The sequence below is a fragment of the Lissotriton vulgaris genome, chromosome 1_1, assembly GCF_964263255.1.
Source record: "Lissotriton vulgaris chromosome 1_1, aLisVul1.2, whole genome shotgun sequence".
In the NCBI taxonomy this organism is placed as follows: domain Eukaryota; kingdom Metazoa; phylum Chordata; class Amphibia; order Caudata; family Salamandridae; genus Lissotriton; species Lissotriton vulgaris.
Window position 1 is genome coordinate 231,152,325 of NC_141685.1, and position 13,019 is coordinate 231,165,343.

At 36.3% G+C, this 13,019-nt stretch overlaps 10 non-coding genes across 10 annotated transcripts; all 10 read left to right on the forward strand.

Moving 5' to 3' along the window:
• The first annotated feature begins 1,646 nt into the window (after positions 1–1,646).
• On the forward strand, positions 1,647–1,718 carry TRNAD-GUC (transfer RNA aspartic acid (anticodon GUC)). The gene has a single exon. It is a non-coding gene; the product is annotated as a tRNA-Asp (tRNA).
• Positions 1,719–3,034: 1,316 nt separating this feature from the next.
• TRNAD-GUC (transfer RNA aspartic acid (anticodon GUC)) lies at positions 3,035–3,106 on the forward strand. Its single transcript has one exon. It is a non-coding gene; the product is annotated as a tRNA-Asp (tRNA).
• A 1,346-nt stretch (positions 3,107–4,452) lies between these two features.
• Positions 4,453–4,524, forward strand: TRNAD-GUC (transfer RNA aspartic acid (anticodon GUC)). The gene has a single exon. It is a non-coding gene; the product is annotated as a tRNA-Asp (tRNA).
• A 1,308-nt stretch (positions 4,525–5,832) lies between these two features.
• Positions 5,833–5,904, forward strand: TRNAD-GUC (transfer RNA aspartic acid (anticodon GUC)). The gene has a single exon. It is a non-coding gene; the product is annotated as a tRNA-Asp (tRNA).
• Positions 5,905–7,220: 1,316 nt separating this feature from the next.
• Positions 7,221–7,292, forward strand: TRNAD-GUC (transfer RNA aspartic acid (anticodon GUC)). Its single transcript has one exon. It is a non-coding gene; the product is annotated as a tRNA-Asp (tRNA).
• A 619-nt stretch (positions 7,293–7,911) lies between these two features.
• Positions 7,912–7,983, forward strand: TRNAD-GUC (transfer RNA aspartic acid (anticodon GUC)). The gene has a single exon. It is a non-coding gene; the product is annotated as a tRNA-Asp (tRNA).
• Positions 7,984–9,348: 1,365 nt separating this feature from the next.
• Positions 9,349–9,420, forward strand: TRNAD-GUC (transfer RNA aspartic acid (anticodon GUC)). The gene has a single exon. It is a non-coding gene; the product is annotated as a tRNA-Asp (tRNA).
• Positions 9,421–10,746: 1,326 nt separating this feature from the next.
• On the forward strand, positions 10,747–10,818 carry TRNAD-GUC (transfer RNA aspartic acid (anticodon GUC)). The gene has a single exon. It is a non-coding gene; the product is annotated as a tRNA-Asp (tRNA).
• Positions 10,819–12,134: 1,316 nt separating this feature from the next.
• Positions 12,135–12,206, forward strand: TRNAD-GUC (transfer RNA aspartic acid (anticodon GUC)). Its single transcript has one exon. It is a non-coding gene; the product is annotated as a tRNA-Asp (tRNA).
• A 655-nt stretch (positions 12,207–12,861) lies between these two features.
• On the forward strand, positions 12,862–12,933 carry TRNAD-GUC (transfer RNA aspartic acid (anticodon GUC)). The gene has a single exon. It is a non-coding gene; the product is annotated as a tRNA-Asp (tRNA).
• The last annotated feature ends 86 nt before the right edge of the window (positions 12,934–13,019 follow it).

The window sequence follows — 13,019 nt, forward strand, 5'->3', positions numbered from 1 at the left end:
TTATATAAATATATATATTGATGAATAGAAAGATAGCTAGATAGACAGATCGATAGATATTTATTTCAATGAAATAATTTCTTCATAAAACTAATTGTTTTTGGCTAGGAATTTCTGTATTGTAATAATTTAGGAAAAAAGATTACTTGTCCTGACCAAAAGCAGCAATTCTGCCTATTACAATACTGAGAATTGATCGAGGGCATGCCTTAACCCCAGGGAGATGAGCACTGTTTAACTGAAGCCAAAAAGTCCTCGTTAGTATAGTGGTCAGTATCCCCGCCTGTCACGCGGGAGACCGGGGTTCAATTCCCCGACGGTGAGGAGATTCCTTTTATTCACACAATTAAATAAAATGATGTACTTTCTAACATTGTAAAATATATCTGTCATTATCCTTGCCTATTCCGATTGAGAAAAAAGGTTGAATTCACTGATGGCCAAAATGCTTACTGATGTGTTAACTGAAATTCAGAATATGCTCTGAATATTTCAGCATGCACAGGCGTACCATCAAAACCAATTTACGTCTACAATCTGTTGGAAAATGAGATGAAGCAGTGGTGAATCCTAGGCCGCTGTTCCACTCGATTGGCACGATTTACAAGTAGAATGACTGCTTTTGGTTAGTAGTGATCCCTGGTGGCTAATAGTTATAAGCTGCAAATGGTAAAGTGAGCTGATTATATATATATATATATATAAATATATATATTGATGAATAGAAAGATAGCTAGATAGACAGATCGATAGATATTTATTTCAATGAAATAATTTCTTCATAAAACTAATTGTTTTTGGCTAGGAATTTCTGTATTGTAATAATTTAGGAAAAAAGATTACTTGTCCTAACCAAAAGCAGCAATTCTGCCTATTACAATACTGAGAATTGATCGAGGGCATGCCTTAACCCCAGGGAGATGAGCACTGTTTAACTGAAGCCAATAAGTCCTCGTTAGTATAGTGGTCAGTATCCCCGACTGTCACGCGGGAGACCGGGGTTCAATTCCCCGACGGGGAGGAGATTCCTTTTATTCACACAATTAAATAAAATGATGTACTTTCTAACATTGTAAAATATATCTGTCATTATCCTTGCCTATTCCGATTGAGAAAAAAGGTTGAATTCACTGATGGCCAAAATGCTTACTGATGTGTTAACTGAAATTCAGAATATGCTCTGAATATTTCAGCATGCACAGGCGTACCATCAAAACCAATTTACGTCTACAATCTGTTGGAAAATGAGATGAAGCAGTGGTGAATCCTAGGCCGCTGTTCCACTCGATTGGCACGATTTACAAGTAGAATGACTGCTTTTGGTTAGTAGTGATCCCTGGTGGCTAATAGTTATAAGCTGCAAATGGTAAAGTGAGCTGATTATATATATATATGTATATAAATATATATATTGATGAATAGAAAGATAGCTAGATAGACAGATCGATAGATATTTATTTCAATGAAATAATTTCTTCATAAAACTAATTGTTTTTGGCTAGGAATTTCTGTATTGTAATAATTTAGGAAAAAAGATTACTTGTCCTAACCAAAAGCAGCAATTCTGCCTATTACAATACTGAGAATTGATCGAGGGCATGCCTTAACCCCAGGGAGATGAGCACTGTTTAACTGAAGCCAATAAGTCCTCGTTAGTATAGTGGTCAGTATCCCCGCCTGTCACGCGGGAGACCGGGGTTCAATTCCCCGACGGGGAGGAGATTCCTTTTATTCACACAATTAAATAAAATGATGTACTTTCTAACATTGTAAAATATATCTGTCATTATCCTTGCCTATTCCGATTGAGAAAAAAGGTTGAATTCACTGATGGCCAAAATGCTTACTGATGTGTTAACTGAAATTCAGAATATGCTCTGAATATTTCAGCATGCACAGGCGTACCATCAAAACCAATTTACGTCTACAATCTGTTGGAAAATGAGATGAAGCAGTGGTGAATCCTAGGCCGCTGTTCCACTCGATTGGCACGATTTACAAGTAGAATGACTGCTTTTGGTTAGTAGTGATCCCTGGTGGCTAATAGTTATAAGCTGCAAATGGTAAAGTGAGCTGATTATATATATATATGTATATAAATATATATATTGATGAATAGAAAGATAGCTAGATAGACAGATCGATAGATATTTATTTCAATGAAATAATTTCTTCATAAAACTAATTGTTTTTGGCTAGGAATTTCTGTATTGTAATAATTTAGGAAAAAAGATTACTTGTCCTAACCAAAAGCAGCAATTCTGCCTATTACAATACTGAGAATTGATCGAGGGCATGCCTTAACCCCAGGGAGATGAGCACTGTTTAACTGAAGCCAATAAGTCCTCGTTAGTATAGTGGTCAGTATCCCCGCCTGTCACGCGGGAGACCGGGGTTCAGTTCCCCGACGGGGAGGAGATTCCTTTTATTCACACAATTAAATAAAATGATGTACTTTCTAACATTGTAAAATATATCTGTCATTATCCTTGCCTATTCCGATTGAGAAAAAAGGTTGAATTCACTGATGGCCAAAATGCTTACTGATGTGTTAACTGAAATTCAGAATATGCTCTGAATATTTCAGCATGCACAGGCGTACCATCAAAACCAATTTACGTCTACAATCTGTTGGAAAATGAGATGAAGCAGTGGTGAATCCTAGGCCGCTGTTCCACTCGATTGGCACGATTTACAAGTAGAATGACTGCTTTTGGTTAGTAGTGACCCCTGGTGGCTAATAGTTATAAGCTGCAAATGGTAAAGTGAGCTGATTATATATATATATAAATATATATATTGATGAATAGAAAGATAGCTAGATAGACAGATCGATAGATATTTATTTCAATGAAATAATTTCTTCATAAAACTAATTGTTTTTGGCTAGGAATTTCTGTATTGTAATAATTTAGGAAAAAAGATTACTTGTCCTAACCAAAAGCAGCAATTCTGCCTATTACAATACTGAGAATTGATCGAGGGCATGCCTTAACCCCAGGGAGATGAGCACTGTTTAACTGAAGCCAATAAGTCCTCGTTAGTATAGTGGTCAGTATCCCCGCCTGTCACGCGGGAGACCGGGGTTCAATTCCCCGACGGGGAGGAGATTCCTTTTATTCACACAATTAAATAAAATGATGTACTTTCTAACATTGTAAAATATATCTGTCATTATCCTTGCCTATTCCGATTGAGAAAAAAGGTTGAATTCACTGATGGCCAAAATGCTTACTGATGTGTTAACTGAAATTCAGAATATGCTCTGAATATTTCAGCATGCACAGGCGTACCATCAAAACCAATTTACGTCTACAATCTGTTGGAAAATGAGATGAAGCAGTGGTGAATCCTAGGCCGCTGTTCCACTCGATTGGCACGATTTACAAGTAGAATGACTGCTTTTGGTTAGTAGTGACCCCTGGTGGCTAATAGTTATAAGCTGCAAATGGTAAAGTGAGCTGATTATATATATATATAAATATATATATTGATGAATAGAAAGATAGCTAGATAGACAGATCGATAGATATTTATTTCAAGGAAATAATTTCTTCATAAAACTAATTGTTTTTGGCTAGGAATTTCTGTATTGTAATAATTTAGGAAAAAAGATTACTTGTCCTAACCAAAAGCAGCAATTCTGCCTATTACAATACTGAGAATTGATCGAGGGCATGCCTTAACCCCAGGGAGATGAGCACTGTTTAACTGAAGCCAATAAGTCCTCGTTAGTATAGTGGTCAGTATCCCCGCCTGTCACGCGGGAGACCAGGGTTCAATTCCCCGACGGGGAGGAGATTCCTTTTATTCACACAATTAAATAAAATGATGTACTTTCTAACATTGTAAAATATATCTGTCATTATCCTTGCCTATTCCGATTGAGAAAAAAGGTTGAATTCACTGATGGCCAAAATGCTTACTGATGTGTTAACTGAAATTCAGAATATGCTCTGAATATTTCAGCATGCACAGGCGTACCATCAAAACCAATTTACGTCTACAATCTGTTGGAAAATGAGATGAAGCAGTGGTGAATCCTAGGCCGCTGTTCCACTCGATTGGCACGATTTACAAGTAGAATGACTGCTTTTGGTTAGTAGTGATCCCTGGTGGCTAATAGTTATAAGCTGCAAATGGTAAAGTGAGCTGATTATATATATATATATATATATATATATATATATATATATATATATATATAAATATATATATTGATGAATAGAAAGATAGCTAGATAGACAGATCGATAGATATTTATTTCAATGAAATAATTTCTTCATAAAACTAATTGTTTTTGGCTAGGAATTTCTGTATTGTAATAATTTAGGAAAAAAGATTACTTGTCCTAACCAAAAGCAGCAATTCTGCCTATTACAATACTGAGAATTGATCGAGGGCATGCCTTAACCCCAGGGAGATGAGCACTGTTTAACTGAAGCCAATAAGTCCTCGTTAGTATAGTGGTCAGTATCCCCGCCTGTCACGCGGGAGACCGGGGTTCAATTCCCCGACGGGGAGGAGATTCCTTTTATTCACACAATTAAATAAAATGATGTACTTTCTAACATTGTAAAATATATCTGTCATTATCCTTGCCTATTCCGATTGAGAAAAAAGGTTGAATTCACTGATGGCCAAAATGCTTACTGATGTGTTAACTGAAATTCAGAATATGCTCTGAATATTTCAGCATGCACAGGCGTACCATCAAAACCAATTTACGTCTACAATCTGTTGGAAAATGAGATGAAGCAGTGGTGAATCCTAGGCCGCTGTTCCACTCGATTGGCACGATTTACAAGTAGAATGACTGCTTTTGGTTAATAGTGACCCCTGGTGGCTAATAGTTATAAGCTGCAAATGGTAAAGTGAGCTGATTATAAATATATATATATTGATGAATAGAAAGATAGCTAGATAGACAGATCGATAGATATTTATTTCAAGGAAATAATTTCTTCATAAAACTAATTGTTTTTGGCTAGGAATTTCTGTATTGTAATAATTTAGGAAAAAAGATTACTTGTCCTAACCAAAAGCAGCAATTCTGCCTATTACAATACTGAGAATTGATCGAGGGCATGCCTTAACCCCAGGGAGATGAGCACTGTTTAACTGAAGCCAATAAGTCCTCGTTAGTATAGTGGTCAGTATCCCCGCCTGTCACGCGGGAGACCAGGGTTCAATTCCCTGACGGGGAGGAGATTCCTTTTATTCACACAATTAAATAAAATGATGTACTTTCTAACATTGTAAAATATATCTGTCATTATCCTTGCCTATTCCGATTGAGAAAAAAGGTTGAATTCACTGATGGCCAAAATGCTTACTGATGTGTTAACTGAAATTCAGAATATGCTCTGAATATTTCAGCATGCACAGGCGTACCATCAAAACCAATTTACGTCTACAATCTGTTGGAAAATGAGATGAAGCAGTGGTGAATCCTAGGCCGCTGTTCCACTCGATTGGCACGATTTACAAGTAGAATGACTGCTTTTGGTTAGTAGTGATCCCTGGTGGCTAATAGTTATAAGCTGCAAATGGTAAAGTGAGCTGATTATATATATATATGTATATAAATATATATATTGATGAATAGAAAGATAGCTAGATAGACAGATCGATAGATATTTATTTCAATGAAATAATTTCTTCATAAAACTAATTGTTTTTGGCTAGGAATTTCTGTATTGTAATAATTTAGGAAAAAAGATTACTTGTCCTAACCAAAAGCAGCAATTCTGCCTATTACAATACTGAGAATTGATCGAGGGCATGCCTTAACCCCAGGGAGATGAGCACTGTTTAACTGAAGCCAATAAGTCCTCGTTAGTATAGTGGTCAGTATCCCCGCCTGTCACGCGGGAGACCGGGGTTCAATTCCCCGACGGGGAGGAGATTCCTTTTATTCACACAATTAAATAAAATGATGTACTTTCTAACATTGTAAAATATATCTGTCATTATCCTTGCCTATTCCGATTGAGAAAAAAGGTTGAATTCACTGATGGCCAAAATGCTTACTGATGTGTTAACTGAAATTCAGAATATGCTCTGAATATTTCAGCATGCACAGGCGTACCATCAAAACCAATTTACGTCTACAATCTGTTGGAAAATGAGATGAAGCAGTGGTGAATCCTAGGCCGCTGTTCCACTCGATTGGCACGATTTACAAGTAGAATGACTGCTTTTGGTTAGTAGTGATCCCTGGTGGCTAATAGTTATAAGCTGCAAATGGTAAAGTGAGCTGATTATATATATATATGTATATAAATATATATATTGATGAATAGAAAGATAGCTAGATAGACAGATCGATAGATATTTATTTCAATGAAATAATTTCTTCATAAAACTAATTGTTTTTGGCTAGGAATTTCTGTATTGTAATAATTTAGGAAAAAAGATTACTTGTCCTAACCAAAAGCAGCAATTCTGCCTATTACAATACTGAGAATTGATCGAGGGCATGCCTTAACCCCAGGGAGATGAGCACTGTTTAACTGAAGCCAATAAGTCCTCGTTAGTATAGTGGTCAGTATCCCCGCCTGTCACGCGGGAGACCGGGGTTCAGTTCCCCGACGGGGAGGAGATTCCTTTTATTCACACAATTAAATAAAATGATGTACTTTCTAACATTGTAAAATATATCTGTCATTATCCTTGCCTATTCCGATTGAGAAAAAAGGTTGAATTCACTGATGGCCAAAATGCTTACTGATGTGTTAACTGAAATTCAGAATATGCTCTGAATATTTCAGCATGCACAGGCGTACCATCAAAACCAATTTACGTCTACAATCTGTTGGAAAATGAGATGAAGCAGTGGTGAATCCTAGGCCGCTGTTCCACTCGATTGGCACGATTTACAAGTAGAATGACTGCTTTTGGTTAGTAGTGACCCCTGGTGGCTAATAGTTATAAGCTGCAAATGGTAAAGTGAGCTGATTATATATATATATAAATATATATATTGATGAATAGAAAGATAGCTAGATAGACAGATCGATAGATATTTATTTCAATGAAATAATTTCTTCATAAAACTAATTGTTTTTGGCTAGGAATTTCTGTATTGTAATAATTTAGGAAAAAAGATTACTTGTCCTAACCAAAAGCAGCAATTCTGCCTATTACAATACTGAGAATTGATCGAGGGCATGCCTTAACCCCAGGGAGATGAGCACTGTTTAACTGAAGCCAATAAGTCCTCGTTAGTATAGTGGTCAGTATCCCCGCCTGTCACGCGGGAGACCGGGGTTCAATTCCCCGACGGGGAGGAGATTCCTTTTATTCACACAATTAAATAAAATGATGTACTTTCTAACATTGTAAAATATATCTGTCATTATCCTTGCCTATTCCGATTGAGAAAAAAGGTTGAATTCACTGATGGCCAAAATGCTTACTGATGTGTTAACTGAAATTCAGAATATGCTCTGAATATTTCAGCATGCACAGGCGTACCATCAAAACCAATTTACGTCTACAATCTGTTGGAAAATGAGATGAAGCAGTGGTGAATCCTAGGCCGCTGTTCCACTCGATTGGCACGATTTACAAGTAGAATGACTGCTTTTGGTTAGTAGTGACCCCTGGTGGCTAATAGTTATAAGCTGCAAATGGTAAAGTGAGCTGATTATATATATATATAAATATATATATTGATGAATAGAAAGATAGCTAGATAGACAGATCGATAGATATTTATTTCAATGAAATAATTTCTTCATAAAACTAATTGTTTTTGGCTAGGAATTTCTGTATTGTAATAATTTAGGAAAAAAGATTACTTGTCCTAACCAAAAGCAGCAATTCTGCCTATTACAATACTGAGAATTGATCGAGGGCATGCCTTAACCCCAGGGAGATGAGCACTGTTTAACTGAAGCCAATAAGTCCTCGTTAGTATAGTGGTCAGTATCCCCGCCTGTCACGCGGGAGACCGGGGTTCAATTCCCCGACGGGGAGGAGATTCCTTTTATTCACACAATTAAATAAAATGATGTACTTTCTAACATTGTAAAATATATCTGTCATTATCCTTGCCTATTCCGATTGAGAAAAAGGTTGAATTCACTGATGGCCAAAATGCTTACTGATGTGTTAACTGAAATTCAGAATATGCTCTGAATATTTCAGCATGCACAGGCGTACCATCAAAACCAATTTACGTCTACAATCTGTTGGAAAATGAGATGAAGCAGTGGTGAATCCTAGGCCGCTGTTCCACTCGATTGGCACGATTTACAAGTAGAATGACTGCTTTTGGTTAGTAGTGACCCCTGGTGGCTAATAGTTATAAGCTGCAAATGGTAAAGTGAGCTGATTATATATATATATATATATATATATAAATATATATATTGATGAATAGAAAGATAGCTAGATAGACAGATCGATAGATATTTATTTCAAGGAAATAATTTCTTCATAAAACTAATTGTTTTTGGCTAGGAATTTCTGTATTGTAATAATTTAGGAAAAAAGATTACTTGTCCTAACCAAAAGCAGCAATTCTGCCTATTACAATACTGAGAATTGATCGAGGGCATGCCTTAACCCCAGGGAGATGAGCACTGTTTAACTGAAGCCAATAAGTCCTCGTTAGTATAGTGGTCAGTATCCCCGCCTGTCACGCGGGAGACCAGGGTTCAATTCCCCGACGGGGAGGAGATTCCTTTTATTCACACAATTAAATAAAATGATGTACTTTCTAACATTGTAAAATATATCTGTCATTATCCTTGCCTATTCCGATTGAGAAAAAAGGTTGAATTCACTGATGGCCAAAATGCTTACTGATGTGTTAACTGAAATTCAGAATATGCTCTGAATATTTCAGCATGCACAGGCGTACCATCAAAACCAATTTACGTCTACAATCTGTTGGAAAATGAGATGAAGCAGTGGTGAATCCTAGGCCGCTGTTCCACTCGATTGGCACGATTTACAAGTAGAATGACTGCTTTTGGTTAGTAGTGATCCCTGGTGGCTAATAGTTATAAGCTGCAAATGGTAAAGTGAGCTGATTATATATATATATATATATATATATATATATATATATATATATATATATATATATATAAATATATATATTGATGAATAGAAAGATAGCTAGATAGACAGATCGATAGATATTTATTTCAATGAAATAATTTCTTCATAAAACTAATTGTTTTTGGCTAGGAATTTCTGTATTGTAATAATTTAGGAAAAAAGATTACTTGTCCTAACCAAAAGCAGCAATTCTGCCTATTACAATACTGAGAATTGATCGAGGGCATGCCTTAACCCCAGGGAGATGAGCACTGTTTAACTGAAGCCAATAAGTCCTCGTTAGTATAGTGGTCAGTATCCCCGCCTGTCACGCGGGAGACCGGGGTTCAATTCCCCGACGGGGAGGAGATTCCTTTTATTCACACAATTAAATAAAATGATGTACTTTCTAACATTGTAAAATATATCTGTCATTATCCTTGCCTATTCCGATTGAGAAAAAAGGTTGAATTCACTGATGGCCAAAATGCTTACTGATGTGTTAACTGAAATTCAGAATATGCTCTGAATATTTCAGCATGCACAGGCGTACCATCAAAACCAATTTACGTCTACAATCTGTTGGAAAATGAGATGAAGCAGTGGTGAATCCTAGGCCGCTGTTCCACTCGATTGGCACGATTTACAAGTAGAATGACTGCTTTTGGTTAATAGTGACCCCTGGTGGCTAATAGTTATAAGCTGCAAATGGTAAAGTGAGCTGATTATAAATATATATATATTGATGAATAGAAAGATAGCTAGATAGACAGATCGATAGATATTTATTTCAAGGAAATAATTTCTTCATAAAACTAATTGTTTTTGGCTAGGAATTTCTGTATTGTAATAATTTAGGAAAAAAGATTACTTGTCCTAACCAAAAGCAGCAATTCTGCCTATTACAATACTGAGAATTGATCGAGGGCATGCCTTAACCCCAGGGAGATGAGCACTGTTTAACTGAAGCCAATAAGTCCTCGTTAGTATAGTGGTCAGTATCCCCGCCTGTCACGCGGGAGACCAGGGTTCAATTCCCTGACGGGGAGGAGATTCCTTTTATTCACACAATTAAATAAAATGATGTACTTTCTAACATTGTAAAATATATCTGTCATTATCCTTGCCTATTCCGATTGAGAAAAAAGGTTGAATTCACTGATGGCCAAAATGCTTACTGATGTGTTAACTGAAATTCAGAATATGCTCTGAATATTTCAGCATGCACAGGCGTACCATCAAAACCAATTTACGTCTACAATCTGTTGGAAAATGAGATGAAGCAGTGGTGAATCCTAGGCCGCTGTTCCACTCGATTGGCACGATTTACAAGTAGAATGACTGCTTTTGGTTAGTAGTGATCCCTGGTGGCTAATAGTTATAAGCTGCAAATGGTAAAGTGAGCTGATTATATATATATATATATATATATATATATATATATATAAATATATATATTGATGAATAGAAAGATAGCTAGATAGACAGATCGATAGATATTTATTTCAATGAAATAATTTCTTCATAAAACTAATTATTTTTGGCTAGGAATTTCTGTATTGTAATAATTTAGGAAAAAAGATTACTTGTCCTAACCAAAAGCAGCAATTCTGCCTATTACAATACTGAGAATTGATCGAGGGCATGCCTTAACCCCAGGGAGATGAGCACTGTTTAACTGAAGCCAATAAGTCCTCGTTAGTATAGTGGTCAGTATCCCCGCCTGTCACGCGGGAGACCGGGGTTCAATTCCCCGACGGGGAGGAGATTCCTTTTATTCACACAATTAAATAAAATGATGTACTTTCTAACATTGTAAAATATATCTGTCATTATCCTTGCCTATTCCGATTGAGAAAAAAGGTTGAATTCACTGATGGCCAAAATGCTTACTGATGTGTTAACTGAAATTCAGAATATGCTCTGAATATTTCAGCATGCACAGGCGTACCATCAAAACCAATTTACGTCTACAATCTGTTGGAAAATGAGATGAAGCAGTGGTGAATCCTAGGCCGCTGTTCCACTCGATTGGCACGATTTACAAGTAGAATGACTGCTTTTGGTTAGTAGTGACCCCTGGTGGCTAATAGTTATAAGCTGCAAATGGTAAAGTGAGCTGATTATATATATATATATATTGATGAATAGAAAGATAGCTAGATAGACAGATCGATAGATATTTATTTCAATGAAATAATTTCTTCATAAAACTAATTGTTTTTGGCTAGGAATTTCTGTATTGTAATAATTTAGGAAAAAAGATTACTTGTCCTAACCAAAAGCAGCAATTCTGCCTATTACAATACTGAGAATTGATCGAGGGCATGCCTTAACCCCAGGGAGGTGAGCACTGTTTAACTGAAGCCAATAAGTCCTCGTTAGTATAGTGGCCAGTATCCCCGCCTGTCACGCGGGAGACCGGGGTTCAATTCCCCGACGGGGAGGAGATTCCTTTTATTCACACAATTAAATAAAATGATGTACTTTCTAACATTGTAAAATATATCTGTCATTATCCTTGCCTATTCCGATTGAGAAAAAAGGTTGAATTCACTGATGGCCAAAATGCTTACTGATGTGTTAACTGAAATTCAGAATATGCTCTGAATATTTCAGCATGCACAGGCGTACCATCAAAACCAATTTACGTCTACAATCTGTTGGAAAATGAGATGAAGCAGTGGTGAATCCTAGGCCGCTGTTCCACTCGATTGGCACGATTTACAAGTAGAATGACTGCTTTTGGTTAGTAGTGATCCCTGGTGGCTAATAGTTATAAGCTGCAAATGGTAAAGTGAGCTGATTATATATATATATATATATATATATATAAATATATATATTGATGAATAGAAAGATAGCTAGATAGACAGATCGATAGATATTTATTTCAATGAAATAATTTCTTCATAAAACTAATTGTTTTTGGCTAGGAATTTCAGTATTGTAATAATTTAGGAAAAAAGATTACTTGTCCTAACCAAAAGCAGCAATTCTGCCTATTACAATACTGAGAATTGATCGAGGGCATGCCTTAACCCCAGGGAGATGAGCACTGTTTAACTGAAGCCAATAAGTCCTCGTTAGTATAGTGGTCAGTATCCCCGCCTGTCACGCGGGAGACCGGGGTTCAATTCCCCGACGGGGAGGAGATTCCTTTTATTCACACAATTAAATAAAATGATGTACTTTCTAACATTGTAAAATATATCTGTCATTATCCTTGCCTATTCCGATTGAGAAAAAAGGTTGAATTCACTGATGGCCAAAATGCTTACTGATGTGTTAACTGAAATTCAGAATATGCTCTGAATATTTCAGCATGCACAGGCGTACCATCAAAACCAATTTACGTCTACAATCTGTTGGAAAATGAGATGAAGCAGTGGTGAATCCTAGGCCGCTGTTCCACTCGATTGGCACGATTTACAAGTAGAATGACTGCTTTTGGTTAGTAGTGATCCCTGGTGGCTAATAGTTATAAGCTGCAAATGGTAAAGTGAGCTGATTATATATATATATATATATATATATATATATATATATATATATATATATAAATATATATATTGATGAATAGAAAGATAGCTAGATAGACAGATCGATAGATATTTATTTCAATGAAATAATTTCTTCATAAAACTAATTGTTTTTGGCTAGGAATTTCTGTATTGTAATAATTTAGGAAAAAAGATTACTTGTCCTAACCAAAAGCAGCAATTCTGCCTATTACAATACTGAGAATTGATCGAGGGCATGCCTTAACCCCAGGGAGATGAGCACTGTTTAACTGAAGCCAATAAGTCCTCGTTAGTATAGTGGTCAGTATCCCCGCCTGTCACGCGGGAGACCGGGGTTCAATTCCCCGACGGGGAGGAGATTCCTTTTATTCACACAATTAAATAAAATGATGTACTTTCTAACATTGTAAAATATATCTGTCATTATCCTTGCCTATTCCG